Source organism: Macrobrachium rosenbergii, chromosome 23, assembly GCF_040412425.1.
Source record: "Macrobrachium rosenbergii isolate ZJJX-2024 chromosome 23, ASM4041242v1, whole genome shotgun sequence".
Taxonomy (NCBI): Eukaryota; Metazoa; Arthropoda; class Malacostraca; order Decapoda; family Palaemonidae; genus Macrobrachium; species Macrobrachium rosenbergii.
The window spans coordinates 9,191,651-9,205,502 of record NC_089763.1 but is presented as its reverse complement, the minus strand read 5'-3'; the positions used below and the strand labels follow the sequence as shown (position 1 = coordinate 9,205,502).

At 41.2% G+C, this 13,852-nt stretch overlaps 1 protein-coding gene across 2 annotated transcripts in view; it reads left to right on the top strand.

Annotated features, from left to right (window-relative positions):
• Window positions 1-13,852, top strand: part of LOC136851247 (PC-esterase domain-containing protein 1B-like) — a 157,346-nt gene that overhangs the window by 70,831 nt on the left and 72,663 nt on the right. The gene's annotated exons all lie outside the window — the stretch shown is intronic.

The following is a 13,852-nucleotide window of genomic DNA, read 5'->3' as shown; positions in this document are numbered from 1 at the left end:
GTATTGGTTTTATGGTAATGTTAGGTGATCCCTCGTTTTGTTGTTCGTCGTACTGCGCCCTGATCAAGGGCATCGGACTTGTCCGTACGCAGCCATGTTCTCTACGGCAGGTACTGTTTTTTATTGTGTCCGACACACGGATCCCTTATATCCTCTCGGCACAGTATAAAAGCCAGCAGACTACAGAGGCAGTAACCACTGAGTCAGCTACCTTTAAAGGTAAGGAACCTATGTCTAACTTGTTGCAAGTAGATAATTCCAAGAATTTTATTAGCTGCCAGTGCCCCACCTCCTCAAGGTGCCAATCAGTTATATGTAACTACCGGGTAAGTTGTATAAGTGAAAATGACATTTTTATGATAAAATAACGTTTCACTTATACTTACCCGGTAGTTACATAATCATAACCCTCCCTCCTCCCCTCACCTGGGCAGTTGGGCAAAAACTTATGACGTGTTCTTGGGACGGTTCCCGATACCCCGATAGAGGGCGGGGGTAGAGGGATCACCTTTCGTAACGCTAGCACTAGCGCGAAATTTGAATACTGCCGTGACGTCAAAGACGACAGCTATATGTAACTACCGGTTAAGTATAAGTGAAACGTTATTTTATCATAAAAATGTCATTTTTACTTTTACTTGCTTTTTCTAATATTTCTTTGCAATTTTCTTTGTAAAATTACATTTACAACCGACATACTATCGTAAAAGACAAAAACAAAAAACAACAGCAACCCCTTCGTATATTTATTTACAAGCAGATTTACAAAAAGACTCCTGTGAGAGAGAGAGATGCGGTACCTTCCCCTTGAAGTCACAAGCATTACTGATACTGGCCTAGCTCTTACGTCTGTATAAAAGTTGCCATTAGTGAATTTATAGCATGTAGAAGTATTGGCACCTTTGTTTCGAAACATTGTTACCATAACATTGGTGCGTAATTGTGCTTCACACTGGAGCGCAATCCGTCCACCTCTACAAACCTGTTTTACTTCACACTCAAGCTCAATTCGTCCACTAAGGGTTAAGAGAGTGAAATTATTTATCAATTATTAGGGAGAGAGAGAGAGAGAACTTAAGTATACCTTAGTTTAACCAGACCACTGAGCTGATTAACAGCTATCCTAGGGCTGGCCCAAAGGATTAGATTTATTTTATGTGGCTAAGAACCAATTCGTTACCTAGCAACGGGATCTGCAACCTATTGTGGAATCCAAACCACATTCTAGCGAGAAATGAATTTCTATCACCAGAAATAAATTCCTCTAATTCTTCATTGGCTGGTTGGAGAATTGAACACAGGACCAGCAAAGTGCTAGCTGAGAACGGTGCCCACCTCTCCAATGAGGAACCAAAAGAGAGAGAGAGAGAGAGAGAGGTATTGCCCTTATTTGAAATATCAAGTTAAATTATTTATGAATTATTACGGAGACAGAGAGAATAACATGAGAGATATAGAGAGAAGAGAAGTTATTCTTACTTTAGATATCAAAAGATGGAAATTCAGTATTAAACTAACTTTTAAATGAAATGAAAGCTACTGTAATTTCATATAAAAGTTAGCTTAATACATTACCCTTCAAAAAGAAATAAATGATTGACGTAAAAATATAGGAGAGTGTGAAGATTATTATACTATTTCTCTCTCTCCCTATTCCACTGATCTATTTTTTAGAAGTCTTCTTGCAGATGGTACAGGTAAAATTAGATCAATTTAAAATTATCTACTGTACAGGTAAAGACATACAGAATAACAGTAATACTTAGATTGCACTAACTACGAACGAGAGAGAGAGATAACAGTTGTCCTTACTTAAGAGAGTGAAATTTTTATGAATTATTACTGATACAGAGAGAGAGAGAGAGAGAAACCTTTGACCTGCTAATCAGCAACACTCCCCCTTCTTGTCATGTTAGAGTAACATGTCTGACAGCTTTGCCTTCAAGCTTCTTCACAAAAGATGAGGAAAAGATATTTGTTTGTTTAAAATACGTATCACGTATGAATTTTTATTTGCAGTTATATTATTATTATTATTATTATTATTATTATTATTGTTATTGTTATTATTATTATTTAATCTTATTAATATTTGAAAATTTTTCTTATTATTAGGTAAAAAATTTATCATACAAAACAAACAAACTTATACATGTACTATAAAAATTCTCTCATTTCAATAAGAGAGAGAGAGAGAGAAATTATTTCTTTGATATATTATTTAATGTTGTTTAATTTACACATAAAAGCTTGAAAACTTATAAAGTACATAAAAAGTTAAACAAACACTTTTGCAGGGTTTCTCAGTATTCGCAAATGTTCATGTGTCTGTGAAAAACTTTTGTATGACAGTTAGTTAGGTTCCAATGAAAAGTTCGCGTGTCTGTGAATTTGCACAACTCGAATCACGCAATTTCGGAGTATTACTGTACTATTCAGGGTACTCTGCTTTGGGCTCTCGACCGCTCCCCAGGTATTCATGTGAGTGGTCACCCTTATGTCAGCTTGGGCCCATTTGCACGGGATACGTCTGTTGAGGTGTCTCGACAATTGGCTGGTCCTGGCAAGCTCCCACTCACACTTGCTCTAGGACAGGGATCAACTTCTTGAGTTCTGCTACAGCATAGGGTCGTAGTAAATCTCAAGAAATTTGATCTTATCCCCAAGTGGAGGATAAAGTACCTGGGCATGCTGATAGATATGGTAGCAGCAAGAGTCTTTCCCTCAGACTTTCACATCAGGAGGTTCAGGAAGCAGCGCAGCTGTTCCTGTCTCGACGGGAATAGCCAGCTCGGCAGTGGCAGGTCGTCGTCACCTGTCGCCGTTGGAGAAGCAGGTCCCTCACAGGCAGCTGCGCCTATCATGAGATTCCCAGTCCTTTCCCATTCATCTGTCGGAAGAGGTGGGACAAGACTTAGACTGGTGGATGGACGACAGGAACCTCGTAATAGGAGTATCTCTATATACTCCCCCTCCTAACATACTCCTATTCTCGGATGCATCAACCGAGGGATGTGGGGCACACCTGGAAGAGTTGCTGGTTTTGGGTGTTTGGAACCAAGATAACAAGCACCTTCACATCAATATCCTGGAACTCAAGGCAGCCTTCCTTGCCCTCCAGGCATTCCAGGTTCGAGTGATGGGACACTCGATGGTGTTGGTGAGCGACAACATCAGAGTGTGGCATATGTCAGCAAGCAAGGTGGCCTTGTGTCCCTCCCGCTGCATCAGTTGGCAATGCAGGTGCATGAGTGGGCAATAGCTCACTCGATAGAGCAGTCAGCCAGATACAGGCAGTCCCGCTTACTGGTGGCATTTGTCAATGGTGATCCAGTTTTACGGTGCTTGTCTAGTGATGCCATTAACTGGATTTTCGGTGCCAATCTCAGTTAGCGGTGCTGATTTCCGGTTAATGGTGCAGTTAAGCATGTCATTGGTGCTATTATGGCCGATTTTCGGTTAGCGGCGCTTGGCTGGGAACAGAACCCCCGCCATTACCTGGGGACTGCCTACATTCCAGGCAAGAGGACTGTAGTGGCAGACAAGCTCACCCACCAGAATCAAGTGATAGGGACGGAGTGGTCCCTTCACATAGACATTACAGAGAGGTTGTTCGAGCTGTGGGGACTTCTGGCCATTGATCTGTTTGCCACCCGGCTCAACAGAAAACTTCAAGTCTTCTGCTTCATTGTGCCAGACCCATGGGCCACTGCAGAGGACACATTCCAACACCCATGGGACAACCTCGACGTTTACATCTTCCCTCTGTTTTGTCTGATTCGATTAGTGATCAACAGGGTGTTGATCACCCTAAATCTCAGGATGATTCTGATGGCCCCCAAGTCTCCACTTGCCATTTGGTATCCCAATCTGCTAGTACTTCTTTCTGAGGCACCAAGAGAGATACAGTACCTCCCTGGCACAACCTTCTGTGTCAACCACATGTAGTGTGGTTCCATCAAGCAGTGCAGTCCCTTTGTCTTCACAGCTGGAGACTATCCAGCATCTCTTGCAAGCGAGAGGCTGTTCTCTTTGAGCAGCAACAGAGATGGCTGGATACCTCAGACAGTCCTCTTCAGCGGTATACCAGGGAAATGGGCTGTCTTCTGTGGTTGTGTCATGGATGGGGTGTCTCTCCGATCAGAGCCTCTATTCAGCAGATCGAGGACTTCCTTGTCTTCCTTCGCCAAGAGAAGCTTTGAAAGGTCTTACCCTCCCAGGGACCTCAGGCCCCTGAGTGGGACATGACTCTCACTTTGAGGAGCCTGATTTGTGTGCTGTATGACCCTGTAAGAGAGTCATCAGACAAGGATCTGACCCTCAAGACCGTCTTTCTGCTTGCCCTAGCATCGGCGAAGAGAGTAGGCTAACTTCATGGACTTTCCTTCGATGTTAAACACTTGAGGGATGGGGATCAGTTACGCTCGATTTCATCCCAGATTTCATAGCAAAAACTCAGAACCCGTTGGTCCGTGACACCAGGTTCAAGTTTTTCATGATCCCTCCCAAGAGGACTTTGTTGATAATGATTCAGATGAGATGCCATTGTGTCCTGTTAAGAGTGCTGCGGTACTATCTTAAGAGGACTCAACATCTCCAGCCTGAGTGTTGACAATTCTTCATTAGTACTGGGTCATCCAAGAAAGAAGTTTCCAAGAACACATCTCTTTCTGGCTTTGTGAGACAATCGGGAAAGCGTACTCTGCAAGCTGCCGATGAAGACACCAGTACTTTCCGCCCGAAAGCTCACGAAGTCAGGGGCGTTGGTCCATCCCTCGCATTCCAGAAGAACTGTTGGTTCCTCAGGTACTGAAGGTGGGAGAATGGTCATGACAGACCACATTCACGCCCTTCACCCTTCAGGACATTGCCCACAAGTAATTGGACACATTTTCCTTGGGACCTGTGGTGGCTGCTCAGCAAGTTGCGTAGCTTACCCGGCTCTGCTGAGAGGACAGGTAGCATCTCGCCTAAGGTGTACGGTTATGGAAGTTAGGGGTTTGTATGAGTGACTGGCCTCTCTTCCTCTTCGTTCCTTGTCATCCTTCATTCTTTTTCTTAAGGCAGAGAGTGGGATTTGAGCCAACACATGGTGGTACTGGCGGCCGATGCGGGTAAGTGTCACATCGAGCACCTGTTCTATTTTCTTTCATTAGATTTATAGAAGCAATCCCACCCCTTCCTCTAGCAAGGGAGGAAGGGGATCCTGACAATAAGACAGACCCAATACTTTTAATTGCCTTACTGTTACTGACTCTTAGATTCATCCTAGCCCATTTTCGTACGAGGTTATGATTCTCTCACTCATTCAAAAGGCCCAGGAGTCTGACAATTGATCTTGCAGTTCTTACACTCCATTCAAAATGTCAGAGGGCACAGCACTCTCCCTCGCTCTATCTACCAGGAAGAGAAACCCAATTGCAGCGAACTCCAGTCAGTTCAGAGACTCACTCAGATTCCTCCCTCCAATAAGTGAGTCTTCCTTATGTAAAGGACTGAGGGTTTGTATATTGTATAGGAACAAATGACAAATTTTAAAAGTAATTTGTATTTTTCCTACCCATACAAACCTGAAGTCCTTTACAGTTTTATGCCCACCTCATGCCACCCCTTAATCTAATATCTGGGCCGAAGGGCAAATTGGAATGTTTACATCTGGGCAGGTGGGACTCCAGCCTACTGGATGGTAGTTAACTGCCTCACCACCTTGTTCAAAAGTTTAACGGCCACTCCAGCTTCGCTGAAAGTAACTCCTAATGTAAAGGACCTCAGGTTTGTAAAGTTAGAAAAATACAAATTACAGGACTTTTAAAATTTGTCATCGTATGAAAAAGTGACAAACGAGACCATCTGTCGATGGTCCAAGTCACAACTGCTAATACAGTACAATGAACCCCCCATATTCGCGTTCTCAAGGTTTGCGGACTCACCCATTCGTGGGTTTTTCTATGGAACCTCTAAAAAAAATTTTGTGGGAAACTCACGCATTCGCGGGTTTTTCTATGGAACATCTGTAAAAATATTTGCAGGAAACTCCATATTCGCAGATGCAGATGTTTTTGTCTTTTTCGTATAGCAATATTCTGTATTTTCATATTTATTGTATAATAACATTAAATAATCATGTAAATCAATAATAATACTGTACTACAGTACTGTACATACAATAGTAATAGAAATTAAATAATAATATTATGTAATACTACACTGGGTACCTTAATAATATAATAAATAATAAAGTTAAATAATACGGGTAGTAACTGGTGATGAATGTTGATTTCAGTATGCTGTAGATGATGATGATGATGAATTAGCTGTGCAGTACGATGAATGATGGGAGGCACTGTCATTAAGGTATTTGAACATGGCAACGAAGGTGGTACAGTAGGGCTGCATGAGTATTTTACCCTGTTCATGCTCAATGCAGGCAACCGCAATTAATGTCATGCTGCAATGGGCTGCTACTTCTCCGTGACTTTTGCCCTCTCTTAACAAAACAATCATGTCTACAGTACTTTCTTCTCATCAGTCATTACAGTAATTGTAGGCTATTGGCCAGAGGCCTTAGAAGAAGCAGAGCATTCAGAGGACATCTTAGTGCACGGTTTCAAAAATATTTTTAGGCCATAGTGCTGTACACGCAAAACACACAAACGTGAGGTAGCAATAAAACGGGTTATATTGGGTCATTTGCTGATAATTTGCCGCTGCGGTATATGCATGGTACTACTGATTGCACGTACATATACTAACACTGATCTTCTGCGCATACAGTACGTACATTTTATAAAATGTTTTGTTGTAGGAAGATTTTTAAATATTACATACAAAAAGTGTTTTAGGATGATACATAGTACAGTACAGTACTATGGGTAGTACGTAGAGCATATCTAAAATACGTAAGACAACAGGAATACTGCAGGGTACGTATGTTTACATCTGCGGTACGTAGCATTTTCATGTATGTACTAAGTATATATTAATGACTACTGTAAGTACATTTTGTAAGTTGAAAAACGATTTACTAATTTTCAAATATTACAGTACTGTAATATATTAACGTAAACACAGCAAAATTTCAATAACATATGTTTGTTTTTCTTGAAAGTGCTTCACCCAAGGCACTTCTCTGCAAACATAAAGAACTCGCGATGCTGGACGCTGTGTACCCAGGACCAGTGATACTCGACACACTATTGGCTGTCATCTGCAAAGCAGCCAATCCAGAAGCACCATTCGTTTTCCTTGGTGCTCATTGGCTGTTCACTTGGCGCTGATTGGCTGAACACTCACAACCAACTCACGACACGGAGTTCTGGGAGACCGCTCCACGGCATCCTCCTCAGATTGTGCGTATAGTTCACAGCATCTTACCGTGTGAAACCGTGCGTCTGTCCGTTTTGATTTTTTATCTTTGTGCATCAGCAGTATTCGACCCTAAAATGTTGTGCATCAGCAGTATTCGACCCTAAAATGCCTCCTAAAAATTGCCCTGCTCCTTCAAAGCCTTCTGGCAAAGAGTCTAAAAGAAAGGAGACTGTTATGAAACTCGAGGAGAAGGTGAAACTTCTTGACATGTCAAAGGATGGCAAAAGTTTTGCTGCGGTTGGCTGCCATTTCAGTGTTAATGAGAGCACAGTGAGATATATCAAGAAGAAAGAGGCGGAGATACGCAAGTCTGTGAGTATGAGCTACTTCGGTAGTGCAAAGACAGTTGCAACAGTGCGGGATAAAACAGTCATGAAAATGGAATCTGCTCTGGCAATCTGGATAAAGGACTGCTGGAAAGAAAAACGTGCCCCTCGACTCCGTCATTCGCGAGAAAGCGCGACAACTCTACCAGCAGTTATCAACTGCTAAGGAAGGCGACGACGTAGTACAGGCGGAGGAAGGCGTTGAAGAAGGCGAGTTAGAATTTTTAGGCTTTGAGGAACCAGCAGAAGAAGAAGAGGGGGAAGAGCCCCAAGCAGGACCATCATCAGCACCTCAAGGTTTCCAGGCCAGCAAGGGGTGGTTCCACCAATTTCAAAAGCTGTTCCACCTAAAGTCTGTTACTCTGCATGGCGAATCAGCATCTGCAGACATTGAAGCAGCCGCGAAGAAGATGCCTTCCTGGACATACCTTATGAACGACGAAGCTAAAGCCTCCGGATTCAAGGCCCAGAAGGATAGGGTTACCCTCATCATGTGTGGGAATGCCACTGGTTTCATGCTTAAACCAGGCCTCATTTACAAGGCTGCAAACCCCAGGGCCCTCAAGAATAAGAACAAGGCATTGCTTCCTGTGTTCTGGATGCATAACCCTAAGGCCTGGATCACCAAAGTCGTCCTCACAGAGTACTGGTTCCATCAGAGCTTCATCCCTCAAGTTAGGCAGTACCTGAACAACTTGGCCATGGAGTTCAAGGTATTGCTGATTATGGATAATGCTGGTGGCCACCCTCTCGATCTTTCTTACAAGGGAGTCCAGTTTGAGTTCCTCCCTTCCAACACCACCTCTCTCCTCCAGCCTTTTGACCAGGGCGTGATCCATGCCTTCAAGGCACTCTATACCGGGAACTCCCTCCAGCACCTTGTAAATGTAATGGACAGTGACAGTGAATTTACGCTAAAAGAATATTGGCGTAAATTCACGATTGCCACATGTCTGAGCATCATCAGCCGATCACTGAATGACATGAAGAAGGAGACCCTGAATGCATGCTGGAACAAGTTGTGGCCAGAGTGTGTTCATGATTACAGGGGCTTCTCTCCTGAAGAAATTCAACATTCGGCCATTAATAAGGCTGTTCAGTTGGCGAGGATTCTAGGTGGGGAATCAAAATCAAAATCAAATCAAATCAAAAACTTTATTTCCATTTTACAATGGTTATTCTACATTTCTCTCAAAGGATACATCAATACAACATACAATAGTAAAAGTACAAAATCATTTAATCGTCGACAAATTGTCAGATCTAAAAGCTCCTCAGCAACTACATACTGCTCTTCCTTCTTTAAAAAGTACATCTAACAAGGTCTCAAGATCGTAAAAATCTGAGTACGAAAGTACTATTCCAGTTACAAGGTAATAGATTAGTGAGACCCATAACAAAACACAGCACGATAAAAACCAAGCAAAAAACGCCGGTCAAGACTAAAAATCAGGAGAAAAGCAAGCCACTTGTTATAAATAAATTCTAGTTTAATTGGTCTTATTGTAATTTATTTTCAAGGAGGTATGATTTCAAATTCTTTTTGAAAAGCTTACTTGAAGGCGCATTCTTTATATTAGTTGGAATGTTGTTCCAGACCCTTGGTCCTTTAATCGATATTGATTTAGCTCCCATGTCAGTAGTTGTTCGTCTTACAAAGAGGTCGCTCGACTGACAAGTGGGTCTTCCTTGTACATTGCCCACAGTAGGAAACTTAAAAAGTCAGTCGGGAGCTAAATGATTGCAAATTTTATATACAAACAAACAGAGGTCGAAAAGTATTTTAGTTTTGATATTCATCCATTGTAGCTCCTTAAGGGTTGGTGTCACATGATCATATTTTCTCGCTCCACCTTAAGCTATTTTAGCTGCAAAATTCTGAGCCTTCTGAACTCGGTCTATTTGCTCTTTGGTCGTCATTCCCCAGATCTTGCTACAATAATTGATAACGCTCAAGGCTAACGACTCTATTACTGTTAGGCGAGATGTTTTATCGAGTCTATCTTTTATGCGATTGAGGAAGAATAAGACACCATTTACTTTTTTTATCACGTAATTGATGTGGTGATCGAATAACATATATTGGTCCATAAGTACGCCCTAGGTTTTTGACAGTTTGAGATGGCTTGATATGTGTCTCATCAAAAGTATTGTTGTGTTAGAAGGTATTTTATTTATTAACTGGCGTGATCCTATAAATATACACTGGGTCTTTTCACATTAACATTTAAGCCATTTACTTGAAAATATTTTTTGCTTCTTTTTAGAGCAATTTCAGCTTGATTGAGTAAATCCTGAAGATCATTAATCTTTCCAGATAATAATATCTGAGAATCATCTGCATACTGAATTAAAAGATATTTACTCAATGCCTTTGCCATATCGTTAATATAAACTAGGAACAGTATAGGCCCTAAGATTGATCCTTGTGGTACACCGTAACCCACACCCTGAGGATATGATAAAACTGAGCCTATTCGTACTGACTGAACTCGGTCCGTTAAGTAGTCCTTAAACCAAAACTCATCGATGTGTAGTTGTTTACATTTGTGTACGAGTATTGGGTGTGACACACTATCGAAGGCTTTGGAAAGGTCGAGTAGTAAGAGGAGTGATATCTTCTGGTTGTCGATGTTTTCGTATATATGCTCATTAACTTGCATAAGCGCGGTTTCCGTTGATAAACGAGCTCTAAAGCCGTGCTGGCTGTTTGCCAGTAATTTGTTACTCTCAAAAAGAATATAAGCTGGCTGGCAACGATTTTTTCCAAGAGTTTTGACAGAATTGGGAGTAATGAGATGGGACGATAATTCCCCACCTCGTCGGCATCGCCACCTTTGAACAAGGGAATGACATGAGGGTGTTTCCAAAGTTTTGGGAACAAGCAGTAACAATGGACGTATTTAGGATAACTGTAATATAGAAGATCAAAACAGGAAGGGAATCTTTTAAGTATTTATATGGAATGCTGTCTGAACCATACGAATTTGTTTCATGTAGCTCTTTGAATGCTAAAACAACTGTGTGAACGTCCACAGGTTGAGGTCGAAAATCAGGGATATTTGGTAAAGGTTGAACATTGTTAATGACTCCCTCTTCGTGCTCTGTTTCAATTTCTACAAAACCTTCTTGGGATTTTCTAAAAGCTGTTTCTCCTACAGTGGCAAAATACTGATTAAACTCCTCCGCTGCCTTAAGAGGGTCATCAAAAGTTCGATTATTATTTTCCCTGTGTCTGAAGCCAGGGATCATGTTTCCAAATACCTGCCACATAGCTTTACTGTTGCCTTTATTCTTATTAAACTCGTTTCTAAAATGGTTCTTCTTAGCTGTGCGTAGGCAATGTTCCACTTGTTTCTTAGTCTCTTTGAATTGATTATTTTAAACTTGGTTAGCCCTGTCGATTTTGAGTTTAAATTGTAATTCCTTTTTTTCTACTAAACAACTTTTTAGGTTATCATCAATCCAAGGGGCAAAGGGACGAGTTATTTCAGCCGTTACAACCGGGGCGCATTGATCAAGGCAACCATTGAAAACATCCGTGAGGATACCTACTTGAATGTTGACGTCATCAGTGTTACTTATGGCGTTCAAAGTTAGAACTCTACTCATCAACATGTCACAGAGTATATTTGGGTCATAGTTTTTGTGGCTTCTGAACGTTCTTATTTCCGGTTGAGGTTTGGGCTTCCTGACATTTACGATAATGGATATTATTTCATGATCTGCTGTAGTGCTAGGCGTGACATCACTTTTCACTATCATCTCCGGTTTATTTGTAACGGCAACATCCAACAAGGTAGAAGACCTCTCAGTTATTCTTGTGGGTTTGTCAATGACTTGCTTCAGGTCCAAACTCTTAAAAATTCTGGAAACATGGTTTCCCTTCGCTAAAAGGTTATCATTTAAATCACCCAAGATAAAAATAGACTTATTTTTTCAGACACGTTTTAAAAACGTTCGTCAAGTATGAAAAGGAAGCCGCAGGTGCCTTAGGGTGTCGGTATGTACAGCCGATTATGAAAGAAGGAAACTTCCTATGTTGAACTTACAGCCACACATCCTCAATCCCCTCAGAACCTTCCGTCTCTGTGTTATCCAATTTTGAGAAGGTCAGATTTTCTCGAATGTACACACACTCACTCCCGAGCCTCGTCCAGCATCACATCTGACAACATTATATTTAAGTATTTTAATAAATTTATCATCCAATGATGGGTCAAGCCACGTCTCACATATGCATAAAATATCAATATCCTCTTCCTGCAACATATACTCTATTGCTTCAAAATGACAAAGCAATGACTGAGCGTTTAAACACTTGATTGTTAGAGGTTCACTTTTATCAGGCCCGAACCTTGTAGAGCTGTCGGCACTTTCTTCGTGGCCTCTGACCTAATAATCGTTGATGACATTGCACAAGCGACTCTTGTGGCCATAGTTATAACAACTGTTACATTTGATTCTATGGTCATAACGGCAATTCGACTGTCTATGATTATATTCCCCACAATTATAACAACCTCTTTTGTAAATATTGTTTGTTTGAGTATTGTCATATCGAGAATCACGTCTAGCGAGTGTTTGGTGAGGCGAATCCGCATATTGAGGTCTACTATGAGCTCTGTCATTTTGTCTAATGGGCCTAGGAGGGTAGTGGGGTGTATTTGTTTTTCTGACCTGCTCCGATGTAAACGTCCTTTGATTATAAAAGTGACTGTTTCTGATGCGGGTTCGAGATTCCGAATCATGATGATCAAAAGTCTTGACTATTTGTGTGCAGGTTTTCGCACTACTACTCAGTTTCAGGAAGCTACACTGTTTATTGATGACCGATAGTAATCGAATGACACCATACCTATTCAGGACGGAATCTGATTCCACTTGATTATCGAAGCACATATCATCAACTTCACCAGTGCCCAACCTGAAACTCAAGTTGGTTTTAACGAGGTGTACTCCGTTAACGGAACACCATTCCCTAAACTTGTTATTATACAAGTTAATCGTGTTATCAGGTCACTTTTCAGATAGGGCACGAGTTCACATACATATAAATCGATGTCCTCTTTTTGCGCTTCAGTTCCGATGTGAATGATCCTAGGTCATCCAATATATGATTTATGTCCATCTTTTCAATGAGGTCATTACTACCGCAGTAAATAATGCACTTTGAGGGCATCCAGTCAAGTTTCTCGCTTACCCAGCATCCTGCGAGATCCATAGTGGTGTCCCTAATCGTTTTCACAGTGCAGTTGTCTCCTAGATCAGATTGGCGCACATCATGCAGATTTTCGTCTCCAATGAGAAGTGTCTTTTCATTTTCCACCGACAATCATTGATTTGCTGATCTCTGGCTAAATTTTTCTTCCAACGTGGAAATTCTATTATGTAGCCTATTTATTCTTACACATGCTTATACAGTATATTACATTTATACCACTTTGGCTCACCGTCTTAATGCTTAAGCACTTGTTCACGCTCTTCATCATATTTATACACATTCATGCAAATCCTTCTCTCACATTCTTTACACTTGCACTTTACACAACCAAGACTGAAGGTTCACCCTGATGAACCCTCTTCATTCTTATTCCCCTGATTCTACCGTCCATTCTTTTGCCCCATTCACACCTGGGTTCACACTTGATTTGAACACACTCTGATGCATGGCTTACTACTTCACATGTTGAACATGCACCCCTAGGCTATCACACATCCAGTCAAAATGATCAGGCTGGCCACAATTGCTGCATACACCTGCTTGTGCTTTGCAGTTCAGACATTCTTGTCAAATGCCCTAATCTTCCACTTTTAAAGTATTTCACCATCTTCACATCCGGACAATCTCCTACCCCTGACCACATACAAAAAGGCTCCCAAAGTAAACCTCCTTCCTTTATCTGATGTCTATCCCTTCCACACCTATAGTTCTGAAAGGTACTCCATTACAAAAGGCTCTGGCTTGCATACTTATGAAAAAATATAAATTGTTTTTCAAAATTTGTAATATTTCAAGAACCACTATGCTCTTTCACACATCTAATTAACAAGAACTGTAGAATTCTTCATGTAGTACCTCTGTGCATGCCCAAACATGTACAAAAATTTATTTAAGTTTTTAGTAATTGAGAGTTTGATTACTTGAAACAGTCTTG